The 16926-nt window shown below is 31.8% G+C and overlaps 1 pseudogene; it reads right to left on the bottom strand.

Annotated features, from left to right (window-relative positions):
• Positions 1-16319, bottom strand: LOC112774380 (probable serine/threonine-protein kinase At1g54610; annotated as a pseudogene).
• Between the last annotated feature and the right edge of the window lie 607 nt (positions 16320-16926).

The following is a 16926-nucleotide window of genomic DNA, read 5'->3' as shown; positions in this document are numbered from 1 at the left end:
CTACAAAGTTGTTAACGAATAGGTCTGCGAACTCGTCAAAACTTCATATAGAACCTACAAGTAAACCAGAAAACTAGATTAAGGCAGCACCATCTAAAAAAAAATAGAAAATGTACGGCAAAGTATGGGATTGGATACATCATTCATAAACACCATTAAATAAAACTTTGTGACATGGATGTTGGGGTCTCCAATTCCATCGTAGAGCTTCAATGTTGTCGGTAGAGTGATGTATTTGGACATCTGTAATTTCATGTTTTCTTTTGAGAAGGGATTCATTCTTTTGGTTATCTTTGAGGTAGCCACATTCTTAAGCTCGGGGCCATGATTATCCTCATTGTCATCTTCATCAGCATTCTTAGGGTCCTCCTCTTCACTTCTGCCATTCTGCGTTTCATTCAGCAGCTAAGTCACTTTTTGGACTTTGGCTTGGAGAGCCTCGTTGGTGGCTAACAACTATGACTGAGTGGGAGGAGGGGTAGGAAAATCTCGTGACTCTTCCCTTTATTTTGACCCTACAAAAAAAAGGAAGGCAGGCAAGAAAGACAAATGTGGGGTCCAATCAAATTTTTTGAGCCCACAGTGGGTGCCAAATGTTCCTGTATGGTAATCAAGGCCAAGGTATAATTCCTGTTGTCGACGAGTTGAAGATTCTTCTTTGCGAGTGTTGGAGAAGAGGTACACGTCAGCCACCGAAGGGAGTGGGTTCCTACAAAGACACTTAGACACACAAGTCAGAAAGGTATTTTTTTTCGAGAAGATAACAAATGCTAATATCCAGCCTCGAATTTTTTATGCTTACTTTGTTTACATGACAACCTTATATAAAATCATACCTGACTTGATGTTGGCCCACTTTCACTATCCGAGATTCGACGTATGAAATGAGTACGAGAATCTCGCATGAAGTGGGTAAGTGGTTTGTTTTGAAGAGGTCTTGAGGATTGATTGCACACAACGGCCTTACTTGAATTCTCAACATATGGCCGAGTTATAGCAAATATACCCGATTTATAGGAAGGATCAGAGTCCATTGTACACAAAAGACAATTTTGATACAATATTGTTTTCTTAGTTTAGCAATTGCATAGGGTAAGGTTTCCAACATTTTCCTATCAACTAGTTATGTTGAATAAATTTATACATTTCTTATGAAAACATCAACCAACAAATGATTAAGAGCTCACTTTGGGCACCACAACCAAATATGGGTGTCACAAAAATCCCTCTTGCTAGACACCAATAATTCTGACATCCAAAGTGATTTATATTTGTCCTTAATTTTTCAAATTTTATATAACTTTGTGATTTTGCTATGGTTCACAATAAATTCACATTTTACTATGATTTTTGGCTTGAAATGAGTAGATTATCAATTTAACTTGCACTTATTCATTTAAAATACATACTTTTGTGAATTCCTTTCTAATTGAGCTTAATTGTTAAAACCATGCTTTGTATACTTTAAATTGTCAAATTTAATTTAGTTTTATCTGATTCGATATCTTGATATGTTTGTTAAGTGATTTAAGATTTAGGAAGTAAGAATAGCTCAAAGAAGTGGAGAGAAAGCATGCAAAAGTAGAAAATTCATAAAGAAAATGAGTTTTGAAAATCTGACAGTTGTATGTACGCATTAGTCATGTATATGTATCTCCTCTGATTTATACATACGCATGGTTCGTGCATATGCACAACTCGCAGCACGTGACTCACTTAAAAGAACACGTGGCTCGCGATTTCTGGCCCAATTTTGGTCTAATCCAACTTATTTATGAAGCATTTGAAGCATGGATCAAGGGAGATCAACCAAGTAGTGTAGAAGTAGGGTAGAGTAGTGTAGTATTATGGTTTAGGTGATTCTAGAGAGAGAAGCTTCAACTTTTCTCTAGAATTTTAGGAGTTTTAGGGTTTATTAGTTTAATTTCTTTCTATAGTTTTAGGTTTTGATCTTGTTTTATTTTAGTTTTCTTTATACTTTGTTGTTCTACCATCTTAGTTTACTTAATTTTTATTGTTAGTTATTTTTGCTATTTTTAGTTTATGAATAATTATTGAATTCTTATTTTCATTTAATGCAATTTGATGTTTCTATGCTTAATTGATACTTACTTGAGTTGTAATTATTTTTTTATATTTGGTAGTTATAGATTTTATTATTCTTGTAATTTATTATGTTTTACTTTTATGCATTCCAAGTGTTTGACAAAATGCCTTCCATAGTTTTAGAGTAGAATTTTGCACTCTTCGCTTGATATTGAGGACTTAGGTGATCTTGAGTCATTGATGTCCAATATTGATTACTGATTTAGGATTGTTAGTTTATTTTGTTTCCACTAACGCTATCCTTTCACTAAGCCTAATTAGTGAGTTAGTTAGAATTTGTGGATTAAGATCAATTATGCCTACTTGACATTCCCCCAATGTTTAGGGGTTGACTAAGTGGGATTAACTCTTCATAATTGCCTTGTTTGTGGTTAATGATAAGGATAGTGATCTTTGACTCTTAACCCTTGCCAAAATCCTTTTATTACTTCAGTTTCCTTTCCTTTGTTGTAATTGCTTTTAGTTTAATTTATTGCATGCTTCTTTAGTTTCTTTCTAGTTAATTTCTCATTTAATATAATCCAAAACCCGAATCCCTCGTAGCCAATGATATGCACACCTGATTACAATTCCGTAGGAGAAAGACCCAGAATTTAAAACTCCCGGTTATTTGATTTGAATTGTGATAATTTTCTAAACTTTGATAGTGCTATTTACCGGTTTAGGACTATGTTTACAACGAATTCAAATTTTTAAACTTGTAAAATTCTAAACCGGTATCTAGCCTGCATCAATTCAACATATCATTCATCAATAATTTCAAATTAATTTATCTGTTTTTCTAGTTTGTCACAATTTTTTATAACTTTGTGAATTAGGTGTGGGTTGACATACCATATCATATGTGTTTGTGCTTAAATAGTAATCATTAATTGGTTGTAAATTATAAAATGAGACCCTTTAAAAAGTCATTTCCAAATACTTAGAATTAATAATACAGAGAAAAGACAAAAAATAAAGAAGGAAAAGAAACAACAACTAGAAAAAGAAATTAACTAGTGTTGACTTTTTAGTATGCCTTTTTTATTTTAGATGTGGTTGAGATCAGCAGTACGTTTTTGTGAGGGAACTAGTTTTCCTTTCCAAATTTTAGAGTTGAATCTTAGATGTTATTAGTCTAGATAGTTTCATATGGTCTATTCTGTGTGAAATAAGAAGCTCATCATCAATTTTATTTTCACCTGTTACCCAACCAGAACTGATAGGAACCAATGGACTTATATGCAAAGGCCTCCAATGGATATGCCCAGAAAGATTTTTTCCTATTTTTTTGGCATCTTTTGAATGTTTGGGTGGGTAAATTAGTTGTTTGGACACATATTCTCTATGAGAGTTGGAGACTTCATTTTGGTTCTTTGTAAATGAATATCATTGTACTTGCTGCATCAAATAATATGATCAGCTGAGAGACAAAAAAAAAGAGACAACGAAAAATAACTATAAAAGTAGTGTAACAAAAATTATTGCTGGAAATCATATCAATGGGTTAATAAAATGTTATATATGAAATAAGCAACCAATAATAGTTATACAAATCTACATCCTTTTTTGTGATTATACATTATCTCTTTTTTACATCTCAAAATTAAATAAGAATTGGTGCCATATGACTAAAAAGTTAATTACAATCATAACACAATTAGCATGTGTTACAAATATCTCAGGAGAAAAAGCATAAGATAAATATTTTTGTTGACTTTAATAATAATATCAGGTAAATAACTGCATATCAAACAAATAAATTTCTTTATATTTTACAATGATTCATTTTCTATATATAAATTTGTTAACTGAATCAATAGAAAGTCCAAAGAATGATAACCTCTTCCTTTCCCTAATTTCTTAAGTACTATACTATACAATATTTTCTTGATTCAAGAGGTATCTAATAAAAATTATTACAATAAAAATTGAATCTTTTTTTGAATTACTTGAATCAACATTATCTTTTATTGTGACATGTGTCCTTGATATTTGTCTAACTCTTGAGTCATCTTTTTTCTCTCTATCTCCAACATAACACTGTCTAAAAAGATATTAAAAAATAGATATGTATTAGTTATATTATCAACAATAGACTTATGTAATAAGGAACCCCTTTTTAAAAATGAATTGATCAAGTGACTTAAAAAGTATGACAAGAAATAGTAATTGAATTATTAGAAGCATACAATTGTGGTTGCATTTGCAAAATTGTTTAGGTTAATTAGCTACGATATAAAATAATATATTCAAGAAGCCACCAAAGTCATTTATTGATCTTCTCCTAATAGTTTAAGTATTGAAAAAAATTTATTCATGAGATTAATTCAAAAATTAAATAATTACAAAGTTTAAACTTTCATATCAGTGTGCAGCAACACTAAAAAAGAATGAGGGATTATCATATTTGCTATAAGTACATGCAAAATCCTATCAATAATTTTTTTGTTCACAGAAGAGGTTTAACATTCAAATTAACAATAAATAAGAGATCAACTTAGTTAACCAATAATTGTTTATATTAAGACGTAAAATTTATACTAGTAGTTATATAGAAAGCAAAAGAAAAAATCTACCATGTATTATAAAATGTAAAAAAAAAAGAGTATACATAGTGCTGAAATAAAAGAATGACTACTAATAGTTATTATAATCTAAGGACTTTATTAGGGGTGAAATATAGCTAATAATATAAAACACTAATAAAATAAAAGGATAACAAAAATTTACTATTTTAGTTTCAATTTTGAGAAAATCAACTATTCAAGTACCTTTTGTTTGCTTCATCTTACAATTTGGCGTCAATTTTTTTGCTGGGAGGATATTTTGGTAAGCTTGATGGATCACAAAGCAGAGGTTCCAATGTAAAGAACTGTCAATAATAGAAAAAGAATCACATACCTCTAATATAAAAAGGATCAAACAATATTACATATAACTCAAAAGTATGAGTAACAATTATTATTTTCTCATTTAGTACTTTCAACTATTATTATTTTGTGAAGTACTAAATGAGAAAATAATAATTATTCATAATATATATATATATATATATATATATATATATATATATATATATAGGTTATATTTATTTGTAAATTACAAATTAAGCTTCGGTAAATACTGGTCATTGTGGGTGTCATTTTTTGTACACCATAATAAAAAGTTGTTATTTAAACACATAAAAAATTATAAAAAATAAAAAAATAAAAGATACTTTACAAAAATAAATTGAGAACAGTACATTGTTTAAGGGATGTCAAAGTTATCATTACTCCTCTAAGTGTAGCATGCATGATCCACAACGGATAGGATGACATAAAACACATATAAAGAACACTCAAATTAAAATTCAATTGAAATTTTTATGGCAAAAATTACATGTAGAATTGTAAAGATATCTCTACATATCCATCAAATATCTCATCAAATAAATGTAATTTGGATATTTTTATTATCAAGAAATTCCTTTATGTCAGGACAAATGTTTTTGCACAGCTGTTGAAAATTCTAAAAAAAAAGCATTTATGAGTTAAATGAGCATAAAAAAGCATCAATTTTTCTATGTACACTAGAGAACCTCGAGTTAAATTATTTATCAAACAACACAATAGCATTGAGTGATTGAATACATTTTCAGAAAATTCATTAGCTTCCTAGTTATAGTAGAGTTTTGTGATATGAATAAGATGATGAAAAGTTCATGTTATAAAGATTAAGTAAATGATCCTCTAAATATCACTTAGGTTAGAGAAGAGAATGATGAAGCTAGCTAAACTATATCAGATAAATTACTTGCTAAAAAGAGAAACCTTCATACCTCACTTCTGAGAGCAGTGGCAACTGGTCCTCGATGTGTTGGATCAATAGATAGTAGAGTCTCTATGAGCTTCACAGTAGTATGTGGATAATTCTTAAATGTGTCTGCAATACATCTCTTATAATGGTGTGGAGACTTGAATACCGTTGAAAGTGGCAACAGCAATTTTAGCCAATAATCATCAGATGAGAAACCACAAAGTTTAAAAATTCGATGTATCTGCTCAACCTACATGAAAGGAGTTTTAACCTTTAGTTACCTCTTATATACCATCAATAACATGGTATATTAAAATTTGGACTCACAGCCAATAATAGTAAATATGAATTTAAAAACTAGGATTGTACATAGAAAAGTAAAGTTCACTAATATTTCAAAGAGGGCTAAAGTAATTCATTTTAATGAAACAAGATCGATTTGTTAATGTAACAACATTAAGAAAATGCTTTTTCTTGGTAGTTCTATTGGTCATGTTAAAACTATATGTATATGTAATTTTGATAGATCTTAGTTTCTAAAATTGGTAGGCATGCAACAAAATATAAAGATATCATATTAACTATTAACAAAGATAAATGGGCTAATGGAGCATTCATAATAATCAAATGATGGACACTAGAACATCACACCTCTGTTTTTTCTGGCAATATAGGTCTATCACTATATAGTTCTCTCAATATACAACCAGTGTTCCACAAATCCACTGCAACTCCATAATAATTTTCTCCAAGTAAAAGTTCTGGTGGTCTATACCAAAGAGTCACAACACGGCCTATCAATGGAACACTATGATGGGGGTCAAAAAAATTTGTCAAACCAAAATCTGCAATCTTTAAGACATTATTATTGTCAATGAGAATATTTGATCCCTTTATATCACGATGGAGGACACCATGACTATGGCAATGATCCAATCCACTAAAAAGTTGTTGCATGTAGCATTTTAGCTGACACAAAAAAGTATTGTTAGAAGTTTTTCTATCAAAAGTGATATAGAAATATAGTCAATAATCAAAGTTTTGAAAAGGAATAATGCTTCCTATGTTGCTTCCTACCTTTTCAATACACGTATACATAAGGATCTCAATTCTAAGTAAAACAGAAGACATAGAATGGAAAAAAAATACGACTACCTGTGGTTCAGAGAATTTAATGGCAAGATTTTATGCAAGTCCTTTAAGATCATATTCCATATACTCAAAAACAAGGTATAAGCTATGGGATGTTTGTGATGTTATCAAGCTGTCCAACTTTATTATGTTTGGATGGTTGAGCCTACGTAGAATAAGGATTTCCCTTGCCATAAACTTGATGCTCTCAGAGTTAAGACTGTCAAAATATACCTTCTTCAGTGCAACAATCTTTTAATTAGTTATATCATGTGCCTTATAAACAGTACTATAAGTTCCTTGCCCAATCTGCACAATAGAATGTCATTAAAAGATTCATTCAGTGCCATAGACTAATATCAGCAGTGATAAAAGCATCAGTATACAATTTATTTCACAAGATTCAAAGTATACAATTTACAAAATCAATAACATTTTAACCACAATAAAAAAAGAAGGGTCTCTTTGTCATAGTAGAGTTCAAAAATGCTTTGCAAGAACCTTCACAAAATAGCATTAAGAATTACTTAATAGTTGAATCATAATGCTAACATAGACAGAGAAAGCAAAAAAAAAAAATAGGAATTAGCATCTTATTTTATGTAACCTTTCAAAAGTATTTGCGCTCCTTGGTATCCATCCCTTAATAGCTTCACCAGCAATAGAAGAAAGCCAATCCGGCCATCTTGCTGAAATTTGTTCTGCCTTTACAGCCTTTGGAATCCTTCCAATAGCAGGATGGTCAATAATAATTAATTCAGGTTTCTCTATCTTCTTCTTCCCAGTTTGATCATCATATGGCTGAACTGAACCATTGTCTTTCTTATCAATTGATGAAACTTCCACATCATAACCATCAAGTGACTTATCTTTAATTCGAACATCCCCAACCCTCTACGAGGAATTCAAATGTGAAATATTTAGGTCTGATGTCCCGGTACAATATGATAATTTGTTTGTGATCCATTTCCTACAGTCTTCTATGGTTGAATTCTTTGAACATGTACAACCCATGTTATAGTAACAAAATCTATATATAAAATTTATAAAATAATAACTAGGATTAACACCCACCAACTAATACTCCATCATCTTCCAACTGCAAACCAAAAAATCATGAATAGTCACAAATTCAATAAATTAATATTTTAATTTTATTCTATATAAAATCAAAGTTAGAACATTTCCTCTATGAGTATACAAACATTTTTTCCATCACAACACATACCATAAATTACAAATCACAAAATTCTACAATTTTGGAGTCTAATTGAAGATTTTAATTTGACTCAATTAAGTCAAATATACAATTCAAAACTCACACACTACACCAGTAATAGTTAACTACCATAAAGAATAGCACTTTTTACAAAGAAATCCACAAAGTTTAACAAAGAGAAAAAAATACTAGATAGCAACGACAACAAAAAAATTTAGCCATCAAATTAGAAAATAAAAAATTGAAAACCAATTAATGAATAAAAAAATACTTTGGATGGTAAAAACTTAGAATTGAGATTAAGATGTGGTTTAAGGATAGTATCAGTATCAGTATCAGAAGCATAAACAATAAGTGTGAATTAAAGTTGAAAAACTTGTATTCGAAAAAAATTAAAATAATAAAGAGAGAAAAGAAAAATAGAGAAAGAGAATTTGATGATGAAGCATAAAACAACAACCATATATAAATTTTATTAGCTATGTCTATAATCAATCAAAAGAAATCACTTTTTCTCTCTAGAATGAGTGGTGCTATGGTCTGAGTAAATGAGTGAGAATGATGACTTCATCTACAATATTTTTATTCTGACAAAGAATGATTAGTGTTGAATCTATGTTCAAAGTTCAAACTTCAAAGCAGGTCACCAAGTTTTGTTGAGAAGATAAATATGATGCAAGGGCCACATTAAACACATTTTTATTGCATTTAATCTTTTTGACTAATTAAGAAATCGTTTATATTATTCCTTTTTTTAACAAATTAATAGTTAATTAACTAATAAATTCCTAACAATAAACTATCATGAAAATAATCAAGATAATAGATTATTGGTTTAATAAAAATTTTGAATTTTAATAAATAACAAAAGAATTAATGGTTATCCTAAAATTATATTTTTAGAAAGCCAAAATAATTTTTAAAAAATATTTTGGTTTTAAATTATAAATAATTAGTAGGTATTCGTTTAAAATCATATTCTATTATATTTTAGGTATTGTAAAAAAATAACTTATTTGTTTAGATGAAACCTTTAAGAATCGGATTTTCAAGTAAACTGCTTAGCTAGAATATAATAATAATTTAATTATCCAGAATAGGTTCGAGAATATAGAAATATTTTTTTATTAGCGGTGAGATTTGAGTTTAGTAGAATTTTCTAAGTGGGAAAATGTAATTTTTTACAAAAAAAAAATTGCTTAAAAATGCGTACCGATAGATTAGCCAGCAGTACCGACTTAAATCTGTCTGATACTATGTAGGAGTAATAAAAATTGTAGAGAAACTTAAAAAAATATTTGGAATTGAAAACTGTGCGCTAGTCTTAAAGATTTTGACCCAAAATTAGGTCAAACGAACAAAAAACGCTAAGCAGTTGGATTGGGCCCAAGTTGGGCCCAAACCCAATATATATATATGCACATTAATGAAGCCATTCAGCTTCGTAACACACACAAACACACAAGTGAGGTTGCAACAGAGAATTGGGAGAAGGGAGAAGAAGAAGTTACTATTAACTTCCATCTTTTTTTGCTTATAACTTGATCTACAGAACTCTGATTGACGAGTCGTTTGCGGCCACGCAAAGCCCTCGCGGAGCTCTTCCTTTCGAATCAATCAAAGTTGGTAAGTAACTCTTTTTCTAGCTCCAGTTTCCTGCCGTAGCCCAAAACTCGAAAATGGCTTTGGATTTTTTAGTTTCTTTGTGTTTTTGTTATTTAGGTGTAATCTAGTTTGGTGAGTAGTGGGTTTTATCCCAAAACTCATTGGACAAGGTAAATATCACTAAATTCTTGTGTTTAGTTGTATGTCATAAATCCTAGCTTTGATTCTTGTTGTTCTTCATGATCTAGAGTGTTCTTGGTGTTGTTTGGTGTTGAGTGGAAGTTTGGAAAGCTTGTGGTGAAGTGGTTTTGTACGTGAAAGATAATCCACTAAGGTATAATTTCATTTTCCTTTATTTAATATGTAATATTTCGTAAAACTTAGACTAGTCGACTTTAGGGTAGGATTGGATTGATTGTTGATGATTGTGGTAGATTGAATTGTGTTTGTGGTATGTGAATTTGATGAAGACTTCATGAATGGTATGAGTTGGGGGTATGTTTATGATGATTGTTGATAATGGATGATGATTATGATGTTGATTGATGTTGATAAGTATTGATGGAGATTATTTATATTGATGATGTTTGAGGATAATTGTGATACTTGATGATGATAATAATTGGTGATAATGATAGTTTGTGGAATTTGTTGAGTAATACATATAGGTAATTGTGGAATACTTGGATGGTTTGGGAGGTGATATGTTATTGAGAGGAATGAAAGTGTGTGGATATGTGTTGAATGACTTTAGTGTTGTTTTGTGTTATGAACTTTTGTTTAGGACTGAGAATTTGGTAAAATTGAGGTTTGGTGCTTCTTGGTAAAAACGTGATTTTTAACGAACTTTAGAAGATCATAACTTGAGTCTCATATTTTGGCTTTGAATGAAACTTGTTTCAAGTTAAGGATATGTTCAAGAGGTTTAAAATGGTATAAATTTTGTGAAAAACAAAATTTTGTAGAGAAAGTTATGGGTGTCGAAAGTTATGTGCCAAAAACTAAATTTTCCTAAGTTGCAGAAAAATTAGGAATTCTGGTGTGTGTGCGTACGCACACTAGTGTGCATAGTGTGTGCATGCACAGACCAGGGAGTGCGTATTGGCTCGTGCATACGCACGAGGGGTGTGCCTACGCACACCCTGAGGACTTTGCAAGTGTGTGTACGCACACTATGATGCGTACGCATAAGCATGGGAAGGCTTGCTGTTGCGTGCATACGCACACCTTAATAAATTTGAGTGGTGCGTGCACATGCATACATGCATACGCACAACACTCTGTTTTATACCAAAACTCTGTTTTTCACTGTTTGACCTTTCCGACAAGCATGTAAACCTCCGAAATCACTGTTTTGATGAAAATTTACCATTTTTGAACTATCGACCATTCCTCTGATTTTCCAAATCTCTAAAACTCTGTTTAGGGTTTGTTAGTTAGGTTTTAGGCTACAAAGTAAGCGTAAGTGGGTATGTTCTATTTTGTATTAGAGACGGTGACTTAGGCTTGGGATGAAACGTGGGTGGAATAGTTATGTGAGTTGATGGGGTGCTGAGTTGATGATGAAATTGAGAAGTTGAGAACTAATGATGGTTATGATGTGTTTGGAACTTGGAAAGAAATGATGAACTTGTTGGATATTGAAAGTGATCTCTGAGACTGATTTTTATATTATTGATATGTTGAATTTTGGTAAGTCGCTATGTACCTCAGACAAGGACAGTGGCGAATCCCATTTGTCGAGGTAGCAGTGCCGGCGTAAGGGTCGTGGCTGTCTCCTGCCTACGTTCAAATGTGAGGGTTGTGGCAGTCTCCCGCTCACATAACCTTCTCTACCATAAGAGTTAACTCGGGCACTATAACCCAAATGAGTTTGCTAGCCACTATATCCACGAAATTGAGAGTGTGCCGGGCACTATATCCACGGAACGTGCACAGAGTGTGCCAGACACTATATCCCAGGAACGTGGCAGGAAGGCTACATCCGAAAGGATGTTTCGGGTTAGCAGTTGAACTAACAAGTGATATCACGAGTCAATAAGACAGGCATTCATCATATGCATCTTCTGTGTGTTTGCTTGCTTTGCTTACTTGCATTTAGTGGCCTAATTATATAACATGATTATTTTGCTTCTTGAATTACTTATTGTAAATGTATATTACTTGTGCTTTTCTTGCTTGTATTACTTGTGTCTTTCTGCTGGGATTGAGGAGGTTAAGTAGACGGTGGTGATGGGATCGCATAGAGGGTAGGTTGGTGAAGGCTGTGGGACAGCGGTGACTGTTAGTTTAGAAATCCCTTAAGTTAGATTACCTTATTTATGGCTTAAGTTACTTATTTTATTAAGCTTGAATATTCTATTGCGGAGTAAAGTTCTAGGATTGCCTTTGGCTTCTCAAAACATTACATCTTATCTATTGGGCACTATTACCATACTGAGAACCTCTGGTTCTCGTAGCATATGTTGTTGTTGTTTTTCAGATGCAGGTTGCAACCCACCTCGGTGAGTTTGTGGATGGTGACAGAGCGGAGGATGGCTCTCTTTATATTTTGTTTATTTTGATGTAGTTATTCTCTCACTTTTATATATTGAACTTGTTGTCTTAGAGGCTTAACTTTGAGAGATAATATGTTGCTATTTTAATTCTAAAAACTCTGTTGTAGTCTATTTGAGCTAGCTGGCCTAAACTCCACAGGCTGTGACTAGTTCTCTTTTGTATACTATATATATATATATATATATATATATATATATATATATATATATATATATATATATATATATATATATATATATATATATATATATACCTTAACTGTCTTGTATCTATGATCCTGCTCTTCCTTTACGCATTTAGTTATTGTGTGTGAATGCTTTGTATTTTGTAATTCTGCTTTATGAGACTCTGAGGTTTTATTCCTTCATCAGGCTTCTAGTTATATAAACTGTTATTCTCTTTTTTTAACCTAATAAGAGGTTATATATACCTCCTAGACTATTGTTGAGTTGAGTGATTAGAAGAGTGCCAAAGCACTTTTTGATTTTGTGATGAAACCACGGTATGAACAAGTTATTGGAAATTAGACTTTCAAAATAATATTTTAGCTACTTTAAATATAATTAAACTTTTTATAGGCAAATAAATTAAAAGAATATTAGAACGAGTTTACTACGAATCATACTAGGCACTATCCTTAAAGATTTATTACCACCCTACCCATAGGTAGAATGGATTCGATGAAAATCTTCCAGAATTAGACGTGGATCATCAAGAATATAGTCCATACCAATATTCTTGGAACACTTGGAGCAGCACAACATTGTTCTTCTTAATTGAAAAATATATTGCAAGTAACTCTTGTTAATATTTGAGAAAGCTTAATATTGTTGAGAGAGAGAGAGAGAGAGATATTAAAAAATTGAGTGTTTTGAGTTATATATATATATATATATATATATATATATATATATATATATATATATTATTGTATCTGATATTTCTTCTCTTATATAATTCAATTCATGCAACATTAATAAAATAATTCAATTTAATGCTTTTCTTTTTAATTAGCAATGGTCATATTTTCAAGAAGATTAGCAATGATCACAAATCAGTTTTTATTTTTATTAGAGTGTCTCATGTGGTACTAAATTTGAAACACAATCTTAAAAATACAACACAAGAAAGGTTGAGTGAGTTCCTCTCTTGTTGCATTGCGAAATTGGATAAAAGGTTGAGTAAATCCATTCAATTCAATTCCCAAACTATGGTGTGAGCAAGTTAGGTTGATAAATCTCTTTCTTATTGCATCAAGATATTAGATAAAAAATTGATTGATTCTCTTTGTATTCAATTTTAACCTATCTTTTTTGTTTCTATTTCAATTTCAATATATCTTTTTATTCAATTTCAATTCATATCTTTTTGTTTATCTTTTTTTATCATTTGGTATCAGATTTCATGTATTAAATTAATCCTTATTAATCTATGTTTATCCTTCTTATGTCTTAAAAGAAATAGTTCAATGTCTCTCGCATCCGTCTTCATGTTGTTGTTGTCCTTATCTTTTTTATTTGTGTTTCATTATTATTGTATCGTTCTTGTAGATTTCATTATTTTAAAAAAAATATATAGTGCAAAAAAAAGAAAAAAAAAACATAAAAAGTATATCTTTGTTATATTTGTCTTTTTCATATACTATTTTTTCAACTACAAAATTCGAGGATAAATCTTTTTTAAAGAGGAAGAGGATGATACATACTTCAAATATTCGTGATATGAAGAGTATAGAAGTTATTAGTTTATATTTTCATAATATTCAATTTAATTTGATGTATTTTGATTTTATTTATTTAGTTACTAGATTGAATTTTATGTTTGTGGGCTTAGGGTTTTCTTTGTTTTAACCTAATAAGAGGTTATATATACCTCCTAGACTATTTTTGCTGTCATTGAGTGATTAGAAGAGTGCCAAAGTGTTTTTTGGTTTCATGATGAAACTATAGTGTGCACAAGTTATGTTGAGTGAGTCCCTCTCTTATTGCATCGAAAAATTGGATAGAAGGTTGAGTGATTTCCTTCAATTCAATTCTCAAACTATGGTGTGGATAAGTTAGGTTGAGGAGTCCCTTTCTTATTGCATCAAGATATTGGATAAAAAGTTGAGCGATTCTCTTTATATTCAATTTTAATTTATCATTTTTGTTTCTATTTCAATTTCAATTCATGTCTTTTTTTATATAATTTGGTATCAGATTTCAAGTATCAGATTAATCCTTATTAATCTATGTTTGTTCTTCTTATGTCTTAAAAAAAATAGTCTGGTATCTGTCGCATCAAGGGATTGCAAAAAACCCGAATCTGCGGAGACCTGCAGGAAAAATCTGCAATAGAGAGCAAAATGGGGACCCGCAAAATTCCCATGAGGACGGGAATCCATTTGTAAACCCAGGGTAATTAATAAATAGTTAACCAATAAATTAATTTTTATTTAAAAAATTAGAAAATTAAATTTGATAAGTTAGAAGGGTAGAAATAATTAAAATATAAATGTTGACATTAATTTTAAAAATTTTGGTCCAAAATTGAGCCAACAGACTAAACCGATTGAACCAGGCCCATATTGGGGCCAAGCCCAACCTATATATCATCATCATCACCTTTTCATTCAGCCACAAATAAATCTTACCTCGCGCCGTAAAGTGAAGGACAACAAAGTGTCACGACAGTTCTAAGGCTCATATAATATATAATATATATCCAAGAATTTATATAACTAGAATCCCGATGAAGGAATAAAAGTTCAAAATCACATAAAGCGGAATTACGAAACGCAAAGCGTTCACACACAATAACTAAACGAGTAGGTACGAACAGAACAAGACATAATACATAAAGAACCTTGTAGATAGCTCCAAGATACACAAGGTAATAATTAAATTAATAAGATATATATAAATATATATAAGTATGATGTACCAAAAATAGGACTAGTCACAGCCTACGGAGTTTAGGCCGTCTAGTCAAACTGAAATATAAAAGAGTTTTGGAAGTTTAAAACAGCTTATACAACTTATCTCTCAAAATCAAACATCTAAGGCCATAAAGTCTAAAATAAAAAGGTGAGAGAAAGTACTACAACAAGTAATCAAAATACAAAAGAGTGCATAAGATCCTCCGCTCCGTCACCATCTCACAACTCCCCGAGGTAGGTTACGACTTACATCTGAAAATAACAACAACATATGGTATGAGAACCGGAGGTTCTTAGTATGGTAACAGTACCCAATATGTAAGATATAAGGTTCCGGGATGCCAAAGGCAATCATAGAACTTCACATCACAAATATTCAAGCTTAACAAAATAAATAAACTTAAACCATAAGGCTTAAACAGGGTTATCTAAACTTAGAGAATTTCTAACTAAAACTAGTCACATCGTTGTATCCCACTGCCTTTGCCAACATAACCTCCGTGCATCCCATCGCCACCGTCTCCCGATCCTCCTTAACGCCAGTAAAGCACATGTATATACAAGCAAGTAACACACAGGTAATATTCATGTATAGCAAGTAAACAATTAGCATTTAAGCATGTTATTCAAATAAGCATAACTCAAGTAATCAGAGCAAGCAAGCATGTAGAAGATGCATATGATAAATTCCTGTCCTATTGGATCGTGATATCACTTGTCGGTCAATAAATGCCAACCCGACATCCTTTCGGATGTCGCCTTTCCTACCATGCCAAGGATATAGTGCTCTACACACTCATGTAGCAGAGAATCTGCTATGCCAGGGATATAGTGCCCTGCACACTCCTGCAACAGAAGATCTGCCACGCCAAAGTTCACCATCTTTTCATCTCCATCTATTCTCAACCTTATAGCCTCAGAATCCCAAGGATATAATGCCCTGCACACTCTTGCAGCAGAGAATTTGCTATGCCAGGGATATAGTGCCCTGTACACTCTCATTATCCAACAGATTCATCATCCTTTTCCAGGATCTCAAGTTCTAATCTCATCATCACCATCATCAATTCTCAAGTTCCTCAAATACGACATAATCATTCCAAATCTCAAAGTCTCGTCAAAGAAATACCTCACCACACGGCATTCACTAATATCTTCCACAAACCTTCCAAAGCCTAAGTCAGCGGCTCTAAACTTATATCACAGAAAAATCTTGAATTCAAATTAATTATCCCATCTTCACTAGTCTTAGAGTCTAATTGCTAGCCACAAGTCTTAAGGAGAAGTTAAAGAAGTTTAGAAAGCTAGAGAACCCTTAAAAGTGAAGAAAAATAATTTTTCAGCAAAACAGGGTGTATGCGTACTCATGCCCAAGTATGCGTATGCACACTTCAGTTTTGGACCATCATGCGTACGCATACCATAAGTTCGCGTATGCAAGGGTGCTAGACAGAAACCATCACCCGCGTATGGCGCAGGAGGCCGCGTACGCATACCTGCCTTTTGGCCTATCTCGTGTACACATACATAGGGCCGCATATGGATGAAGGCCTGGCAGAGATGCACACCCCTGTATAGGGGCACTCGGGGACCCATGCCATTCCAGAAT

The sequence above is a fragment of the Arachis hypogaea genome, chromosome 3 (assembly GCF_003086295.3).
Source record: "Arachis hypogaea cultivar Tifrunner chromosome 3, arahy.Tifrunner.gnm2.J5K5, whole genome shotgun sequence".
Classification (NCBI taxonomy): domain Eukaryota; kingdom Viridiplantae; phylum Streptophyta; class Magnoliopsida; order Fabales; family Fabaceae; genus Arachis; species Arachis hypogaea.
Note: the sequence above shows the minus strand (reverse complement) of the source record. Positions and strands in the feature narration are given on the sequence as shown.